A 10,381-nucleotide genomic window follows, 5' to 3' on the forward strand; every position below is an offset into this window, starting at 1 on the left:
CTGTCAGAATGACTAAAATAAAAACTGATGACTGAATGTGGCAAAGACACAGAGAAACCAGATCACTCATCGGGTGCAGGTGAGGATATGTAAAAGTGCAGCCACTGTGGAAAATAGTTTGACAGCCCCTTTGAAAGCTAGACTGTGTGATCCAGGAACTGCTGCATGCACACACACTCCAGCAGCATTCTCAGATAAGGAGGTGCTCCCTGACATATGACTTCATGATTTAACAGCTGCCTGGTTTTCCTTACCCTCAGGGAAGCAGGTAAAAGGCAGCTGTCAACAGGGAAGAGTCAGTGCCAAGCCCAACATCTCCAATCTGCTAAGTAGAATCTTATTTCCTTCATTCATTGACTATACAGAAATGTAAAATGTAATAACTCCGAAAATATAAATTATGCACATTATCCTACATAATTTAAATAAACAATCATGGAGCACTCAGAATTAAAAACCCGTGAAAACAAATCATCTGAGTAGCACCTCACTGCCTGGCTTTGACCAAGAAGCCTGACCTAGATCAGCAGACCTTGGACAATTTTCAAACAGAACTTCTGACTTGAAGACTAACGGAGCTTTTGTGACATACAGAGAGAAGAGAGAAGAAAGAAAAACATTTCTATGTTCCTGAGAAGGAAAAAATTAAAAACAGAATATTTATTTGCAAATATCTGGTTTTACTGATTTGAAATTCTACACTTGCAAACACGTAATTTCAAGTTGGCAAGCATCAATACAAAATGGCAAAAGGGAGGGCAAACAGTCAAATCAGAAATAAAAATTTCTGGCCAGGTGTAGTGGCTCACATCTGTAATCTCAGTACTTTGGGAGACAAAGGTGAGAGGATCGCTTGAGGCCAGGAGTTCAGGACCAACATAGGCAACACTGCAAGATCCCATCTCTACAAAAAACTTTAAAAATTAGCTTGGCGTGGTGAGCACCTGTACTCCTATCTACTCAAGAGGCTGTGGAGACAGCATCACTTGAGTCTGGGAGTTTAGGCTGCAGTGAGCTATGATCATGTCACTATATTCCAGTTCAGGTAACAGTGACAATCTATCTCTTAAAAAATAAAACAAATTGAAAAAGAAAAGGGACATTAGGAAGAGCAGGAGATGAAATACAGGGAGAGAGAAGGCCAGGAGGGGGAGGAAGAGGAGGAAGAAGAGGAGAAAGAAGAGGAGAAGAAAGAAAACCTAAGTTCAAGGAAACTCCAGAATTACCTAAAACTGAATAATGTGCTAAGATATCACAGAAACTATTTTGGCATAATTCTCAATTAACCTACATAAGGAATAAAGAAATCACAAAACAAATTCTCAATGCATTAAATAAACTAGCTGGTCTAAACAGAAACAGATGTGAAACCTGGAAACTACTATTAAAAATAAAAGAATGCAGTAGTCTCGATGCTGCTCACCCCCAGAGCCGGAAGCCGTTGCATGCAGCTCATTGCCACTTTCAGCTTCCAGTAAGTTTCAACATCTGGTTTATCAGTTCAAATAAAACATGAACCTTGGAAGTAGAGAACAAAAATTTACCACTCTTCAATTGTGTTAGAGAAGGTTTCTCCTGAGCTATAGGTGCTATTAAAGCATTAATTCCAGGGCACAGTGGAACAGAGAAATAACATGTAGATATTCCCATGAACAAAACTCCTTAAAAACCTTTATTTTACACAATCTTTCCTTGATTCACAGAACGAGTCTGCTGAAAAGATGTAGGTCATTTAATTTTTTTTAGTTAATCACTTATTTTCTATTTTCTGTTCTTGCCTATCAAGGTTTAACATTAATCAGTCTTCTATTTTATAAAAACAAGAGTGATTGTTGCTACTTTCAATCCATGTTTTGATAAGAACAACAGAAACAGAAAAACATGCAAGAGTGTGTGATACAATCTTGCTAATAAAAATATCAGGCAGGCAGATCATGAGGACAGGAGTTTGAGACCAGCCTGACCAACATGGTGAAACCCCATCTCTACTAAAAATACAAAAATTAGCCAGGTATGGTGGTGCACACCTGTAATCCCAGCTACTCAGGAGGTTGAGGCAGGAGAACTGCTTGAACCCAGGAGGCAGACATTGCAGTGAGCCAAGATCATGCCATTGCACTCCAGCCTAGATGACAGAGCGAGACTCTGTCTCAAAAAAAAAAAAAAAAAAAAAAAATCAGATTTACCATCATAAAAAAATGTTCAATCATAAAATGACAGCTATAATACTAAGATCCAGGTAAGTTTTACCATATGCTCACAGGCCTATTTAGTTTCAAACATGGAAAAATATTCCCTTACAAAAATCCATTGCTCTTTGACTCATCCTACTTCTCAGAATCTATTCTAATAACAGAAAAGCAAAAGTAAAAAATGACACACACACAAGACTGCTGCTTGCAGGATTATTTATAACAACAGAAGACTTTTATGAAACAAAGGGGGAACAAACAGTACTAGCTGAATGAAGCAGAGCACATGTGGCAGTAGAGAGAGAAGGGAAGAAAGGAAAGGAAACATGATGACCTCAAGGTATTGTTATGGAAATATCTCAAGGATATAGACTGTGAAATGGAGATTGCAAGGTGCAGCACATTATATATAGAAAATACATTATAGTTAAGAACAAGGGAAGGAGAGAATTTGTGCATGTTCATACATATCTGTATGCATGTATAACTTTGTATATGTGCATGTTCATCAGTGTGTGGATATGCATCCGTGTATTTGTGTGTGCATATTCAGCGTGTGCATGGGTGTCTAATTTGTGTTGTGTGATGTGTGTGTGCAAGCATATCTGTGTGTGCACATGCACATGTATGTTTGTGTGCACGGGTATCTGTGTGTGTATAACTGTGTGTACAAGCACTTGAGGATCTGTTTGTGTGTGTCATATCGGTGTGCGAACATTTATGTGTGAAAGAATGTGTGCCTGTTTATCCATGCATGCATCTGTGTATGTTAGGGCACACAAATCTGTTCCTATTTGTGCCTGTGAGTGCATCTGTGTGTCTGCAAGTGCTTCTGTGTGTGTCCATATATATCTGTCTAGACATGTATGTGTGCGTAATACCTACAGAGGGAGGAAGGGGAGAGGAACAGATGCTAGGCCTTCTGAATATTTCTTATTTTATACTGTTCACTTTGAAATAAGATACATTTTGGCCAGGTGCAGTGACTCACACCTATAATCCCAGAACTTTGGGAGGCCAAGGTGGGTAGATCACTTGAGGTCAGGAGTTCAAGGCCAACTTGACAAACACGGTGAAACCCTGTCTCTACTAAAATACAAAATTAGCCAGGCATGGTGGCACATGCAGGTAATCCCAGCTACTTGGAGAGAATTGCTTAAATCTGAGAGGTGGAGATTGCAATGGGCAGAGACTGCACCACTGTGCTCCACTCTAGGTGACAAGAGCAAAACATCATCTCAAATTATATACGTTTTATATAATTAAAAAGTCAATTACACCAAACTTTTTACAAACTCCTAAAGAATAAAAAGCAGCATATATTATTCGGAGGTTGATCAAAGAGAAAATTTATCCAAGTAACTTTTGAGTTTTCAGAGTTTTTTTTTTTCTTTTTTTAGACACAGGGTCCCTTCTGTCACTCAGGCTGGAGTGCAGTAGAGTGATCGTGGCTCATTTTAACCTCAACTTCCTGGGCTCAAGCGATTCACTTGCCTTAACCTCTCAAGTAGTTGGAACTATAGGAATGTGCCACAATGCCTGGCTAATTATTTTCAATTTTTGAACAATGGGGTCCCACTATGTTGCCCAGGCTGGTCTCAAACTTTTGGACTCAACCAATCCTCTCACTTCAATCTCTTCAAGTACTGGGATTACAGATGTAAGCCATGCATGGCACCCAGCCAGAAAAGTTTTAATTATAAAATAGTTCAGAATACTACACAAGTGTAGGTATGCCTAGGAAGTTATTACAAGGCAAATACTCTCTAAACAACCAAAAGGTCCCCTAGGAGACCCTCCAGTGTTCCAACATGAACACAGTCCCCTCTTCTTTCCCAAGATGGCTCACTTCCACCTCCTTGCTTAGCGTAAGAGTTTATGCCCAAATGGACACCTTTAGACACTAGAGCTGAGCTCTGCCCATCCTCGCTATCTTCAAAGTCATGTTTAATCTATAGGTCCCCTTCACCTCTACCTCTGATTCACCTGCTGAAAGGCCTTCATTTGGCAGTCTGCATACTTGTGGTCCAGGGTGACTGGCTCCTACATCCACCTGGAGCCCAGTCTGTGCTCCAGCTGGCCCTCAGCAGCACAGCAATGCTGCCACCCAGAGGCACCAGGTCCAGGTTCTCCTCTGCTGTTGTGGTGGCCACTCATGCTCAGCACCCAGACACATACTACATCACTAAAGGATGGAAAGGGAGATGACCTGTCCTCCTTTTTACTTTCAGCTGGAACAGAAGCAAACAGGGCAGCTTCTACCCTTTCAGGCTGGGTGTAGTCACACAGTAGAACAGCTCCTGTAGGAAAGGGTGGCTCCCTGTTCCTCTTCACCCACATTTTGAGACAATGAACTGGCACTGCCAACCCCAGATGGTGACCAGTGGGGTGAGCTCCAATATTTCATGAGTTTCAATACAATGTGATTAATAATAATACCAATTGTTATTACTATGTGATAATATAATTACAATGTTAGATATTATAATGTAATAATAATTATTATTACAGAATGTCATATTGTCCCATGATTGGCCAATGGGAGTCTTCATGTGGTGCTTTAGCACTGGCAACATGAACCTAGTAGACTTTGGTGATTTCACTGCAATCTGATATTGCAAGATGCCATTGCTACTGTACTGGACATTGTTTCTAGGTATTTTCAGTAGACAGAGCAAGAAGAGAGGGAGGGGGAGAGAAAACCAACAAACGGAAGTTAACTCGTGAGTTCCTACTGACATTGCCAATTCCAAGTCAATACACAGGATGTTTTATTTAGCGTCTTCTATGCTACAGCTGCATGTCTTTTCTTTCATATTGAGAATCCTGATTTTCAAGAACATGGGGGAAGACAGAATTAGATTTCTAACAGGCTCTGTGGCTGTGGATGGTGTGTTTGGATCTGCCAGTATTTTGGGCTTTGTAGAGCAAAGTGCTAATTTCATTTTATAGTAAATGTTGTCCAGGGGTTGTTGGCTCTAACTAGTTGCTTAGTGTCTCCTCTTAGATATATGTGTTAATTTAAAAATCAACAATCTTATTGAGCTCTAATGGCCACACAATAATCCTCATGCTTAACATATAAAATCTGATGTGTTATGCCCCATGTGCACATCTGTGAAACCACCATTAGCATCATGACATCCCCATAATCATGAAAGTATATACATGCCCTCTTCCGCTGACTGCAGGTGTGTAGCGATCTGCTTTATGTTGCCAGCTCTGTTGCTGTTGTTGCAAGGATTTGGGAACGTACAAAAACAGTTGCACAACCATCTCCAAGGATTTGAGAACTGCATGTGACTTAATATACAGAAATTGAACTGTACCTTCTAGTGAGACATATCCTAAGGGAAAAAAACTACAAATTTTAAATAACCTTCCATTACCATAACATTCATGTTCACGTTAGTGCTGCAATATGGAAATACGCATACACATATGCAAGCATGAGCTGCCATCACTTTTCACAGTTAACATGGGAACATAACATGACCATTTAAGCTAAATCTATGCAGTGTAATCTTAATAATTAAAGGGAAAATTACCATCATTTCATGGCTATTAAAAACTTGTCAGAAGACTGAAACTTTCTTCCTGCCAATTATAAATGTATGTAGAGACAAAAAGAATAGAACTAGTGTTCACTGAGTACACTGTAATTTTAACAGTGGAAACACTGATATTAAAAGTGTTTTTTTTCTTTCTTTCTTAAAATCTTACAGAAGTTTGAACACAACTTATGATACAAAGGGAGCACCTTCTCAAGGCTTTGGCACTGCCATGATGCCATTGAAACTTGTGATAAGCTTACAATGTGTATTGTAGATGCTTTCAGTGTCATGAAACACACCTGAGAATTCCTTTAATGTGAAACTTTTTGTTGGCATCACTTCCTTGAGGACAGCTTCATCTTTTTCAGCACACTGATTTTCCCCATTTATGTCAGTAAGTTCACCTTCACTCAATTCCTCCGGTTTGACAGTGGCCTGAAGGGCAGCAGTGTGAACAATCCATTCACTTTCCCCCAGCTTCCTTCAAAGCCATGATTGCACCTTGCATTCCAGCCTGGGTGACAGAGTGAGACCCTATCTCACACACACACACACACACACACACACACACACACACAAAAGGTGAAAGAGTAATAAGAATATATACTGTCTTAACATAAACCCAAGAAAGTAGGAAGGACTATATTAATATTAAAACAAACAGACTTCAGAACAAAAAAAAATTAGCACACACAGAAATTTACAGAAAGATAAAAAGGTATGGTAATCCTAAATGTGTATGCACCAAACAAACAAAAAAATCTAAAAAACCTGTGTAGCACAAACTGAACTGAAAAGAAAATCAGGCAAATTAACATTTGCACTTAAAGGCTTCAATATCCTTCTCTTGACAATTAATAGAACAATGAGAGAGAAAGCAAGGATATAAAATACAGCAAGGATACAAAATCATCAACCAACAGGATCTAATAATCATTTAAATTTTTTTTCACTCAAACAACAGAAAACACATTCTTTTCCACAGCCAGAAAACTCCCCTAAAAGAAGTCTCCAGGGCCAAATGTTATCACTGGAGAATGTTACCAATTATATGACACCAAGTCCACAAGTTTCTTTCAGGAAATAAAAGAAAAGAGAGGGGCCAGGCGAGGTAGGTCATGCCTGTAATCACAGCACTCTTGAGAGGCGAAGTTGAGAGGATCACTTGACCTAAAGAGTTTGAGAACAGCCTGAGCAACATTGATAGGCCCTGTCTCTACAAAACACTAAAACAATTAGCTGAGCCCAGTGGTGCACACCTGCAGTCCTAGCTACTCAGGAGGCTGAGGTGGGAGGATAGCTTGAGCCAAGAAGTTCAAGGCTATGGTGAGCTATCACAGCTGTGAATGCATCACTATACTTCAGCCTAGGGGACAGAACAAGACCCTGTCTCTTTAAAAAAAAAAAAAAAAAAAGGAAAGAAGAAGGAAAGAAGGGAAAGAGAGTAATTCTAATCCATTTTATGAAGCCACTGGTTTTTTTTAATGGAACATTTCACAAATTTGTATTTTATCCTTATGCAGGGGCCATGTTAATCTTTGTATCATTGCAATTTTTAGTATTTATGCTGCTGAAGTGAGCACTGTGAAGCTACTATTATCCTCATACCAAAACAAGGGGAAAACAGTACCAGAAAACTACATACATACATCCATAATAAAGAGACAGAAACACAACAGAATATTAATGTACATAATGTGAAAATACATAAGAAGAACTATAAATCATGGCCAAGTGTGATGTATTCCAGGGGTGCAAGGCTGGGCCATTATTTAAAAATTAATCAGTGTAATCTATCATATGAACAGACTTTAGAGGAAAAATCACATCATATAAAATTGAATTTTTAAAAATATTTGACAAAATGCAGAAGATTGTCAACAACATTCAGAAAGTGTTGCTATTTGTACATAACATGATTTTGTGTATATGTATGTATACATATATACACACACATATATATAATTCCAAAGAATTCATAAGGTTGCAGATATAAGATAAAAATTAACTATATTTCCATATGTAAGCAATGAATACATGGACACCAAAGTTAGAAATATACATACCATTTGTAATTGCTTTAAAAAATGAAAAACTGAAATGTAAATTTAATAATATACTCATAGGATTTACATGTGGAAATCTACAAAATGTTGAAAGTTATCGAGAGATCTAAACAAATGGAAAGATATAACATGAATTAGATGGTTTAAAATAAAGATGTCAATTCCACTCAAAGTGACAAACAGGTTTAACTTAATGACTATCATAGTCCCAGGAAAATTTTTTTAAAAAGATATGGTAAGATTTTGTATAGAAAGGGAAAGTTGTTTGGAACAGCTAAAACAATGGGAGGGAAAAATGAATAAAAAATGGGACAAATTAACCCATCAGATTTTAAGTCTAGTCAGATAGCTACAGTAATCAAGATAGTTTGATACTGGAGAAGGAACAGAAACACGGATCAGTGGAATAAAATAAAGAACCCAGAGAGAGTCCCCCCAACATAAAAATATGGCAGCTAATTTTGACGCATTCACAAAAGCAATTTATGGAGAACAGAGTCTTCACAATAAATGATGCTAGAGCATTTGGATATACATAGCCCAATAACCCCAAAGCCTTGACCTAAACCTTACATCTTGTACAATAATTACCTTGAAACACATCACAGATCTCACTGTACAACTTTTAGGAAATGAACACAGAAGAAATACTCAGGGTGTAGGACTTGATGAATTCCTAGACAGGACCTCAAAGGCATAACCCATAAAAGAAAAAAAAAAGTAGATCAGCTGCACTTTAACAAAATTAAATACATTGAATATGTAAAGATCTTTGCAGAAGATGAGAACATGCTGAACATCATTAGACATGAGGGAAATGCAAATACAGACCATGATGAAGTATCACTACACACATGGGCCAGATGTGGCAAAACTAGAGTCTTATGCACTGTTGGTGGGAGTGTAAAGTAAAACAGTAACTCTGGAAGAGAGTCTGTCAGTCCTTTTTTTTTTTTTTTTTTTTTTTGGAGAAGGAGTCTCACTGTGTCACCCAGGATGGAGTGCAGTGGCGTAATCTCAGCTCACTGTAACCTCTACCTCCCAGATTCAAGTGATTCTCCTGCCTCAGCCTCCCGAGTAGCTAGGATTACAGGTGCATGCCACCACACCCAGCCAATTTTTGTAGTTTTAGTACAGATGGGGTTTCACCATTTTGGCGAGGCTGGTCTCGAACTCCTTACCTCAAGTGATCCACCCCCTCGGCCTTCAAGTGCTGGAATTACAGGCATGAACCACTGCACCCAGCTCCTGTCAGTCTTAAAACAAACATAATTACCATAAAACCCAGCAATCTCACTCCTGGACATTTGTCACAGAAAAATAAAAACATTTGTCCACAAAGATGTTGTACATAATTGTTCAAAGCAGCTTTATTTACAACAAAAATCTGTATACAACAAAAAGCACCAACCAACAATGGTGAACTGTTAAAAAATACTGTGGTGCACACATCTGTGAAATCCTATTTAGCTGTAAAAAAGGAATGAAATATTGACATACACAACAACCTGGATGGTTCTCAGGAGTGTTGTGATAAGTAGAAAGAGTCTCCAAATGTCATGAATGGTTTATTTCATTTATATAACATTTCAGAAATGACAAATTTATTGAAATGGAGAAGAAATTTATGGTTGCCCTAGGTGAGGACACCCCTGGGCTGTAAGCAGAGCGATGGCTGAGCCACAAGGTTAGTGTGAGGTAGATCCTCACAGTAATGCAACAGTTCTGCACCTTGACTGCATTGATGGTGATAGGAACCCATACTTAAGATGAAATAACACAGCCCGATGTGCAAACACTGTACCAGTGTCAATATTGTGATCTGATATTCTACTACAGATAAGCTGTCAACCACTGGGGGAATCTAGGTGAAGAGGAAACACACGATAGCCCTGTACTAACTTTGCAACTTCCAAGGAGTCAATAGTTATTTCAATACAAAAGTTATTTTTTAAAAAAGGTGTTGTTCACTCTAGGAAGAAGTTTTAAATAACAAATTAAAAGCTCTCAATGTAGGTTGATGATACAACTGCAATCTATCTTTTCTCTTAATATGTATCTATATAAGTTTGTTATACTAGTATAAAAATATTCACATTTCACAAATAAATTGCTCTTCATAACAGCTCTTCCCAAACATGAACAGTCTTAAATTTTGGAAATGGACAAAATTTCAGCAGTGCTAATATACTATGATGGTATTGAAGCAACAATCAGATTTAAATAATACGTAGATTTTTAAAAATATTTTTAAGTAAAAAAGATCTATCAAGTTTATACATGTATAGACTTTCAAATATACTTTCAAACCTTGAGTTTTAATTGTTTTTAGGAAACAAAGTTATTTACACTATAGGAAAATGGTAGCATCAATTAGACTGAACACAATATGCTCATTGGCAAGGAATCTTTCACGTATGACTTGAGAAAATCTAGAAGGATTCAGAAGCAAACCATGTAAAGCTGCACAGCAGAGCCAAGGTGAAAACAAGAAACCAGGAAAAAAAGCAAAACTTCAAATACATGAACCAAAAACAGACAGAATTGAAGGAAAAAATAGATATTGCAA

At 38.0% G+C, this 10,381-nt stretch overlaps 1 non-coding gene across 1 annotated transcript; it reads right to left on the reverse strand.

Annotated features, from left to right (window-relative positions):
• Positions 1–7,224: 7,224 nt before the first annotated feature.
• Positions 7,225–7,329, reverse strand: LOC129053547 (U6 spliceosomal RNA). Its single transcript, XR_008518336.1, has one exon. It is a non-coding gene; the product is annotated as a U6 spliceosomal RNA (small nuclear RNA).
• Between the last annotated feature and the right edge of the window lie 3,052 nt (positions 7,330–10,381).

The sequence above is a fragment of the Pongo abelii genome, chromosome Y (genome assembly GCF_028885655.2).
Source record: "Pongo abelii isolate AG06213 chromosome Y, NHGRI_mPonAbe1-v2.0_pri, whole genome shotgun sequence".
In the NCBI taxonomy this organism is placed as follows: Eukaryota; Metazoa; Chordata; class Mammalia; order Primates; family Hominidae; genus Pongo; species Pongo abelii.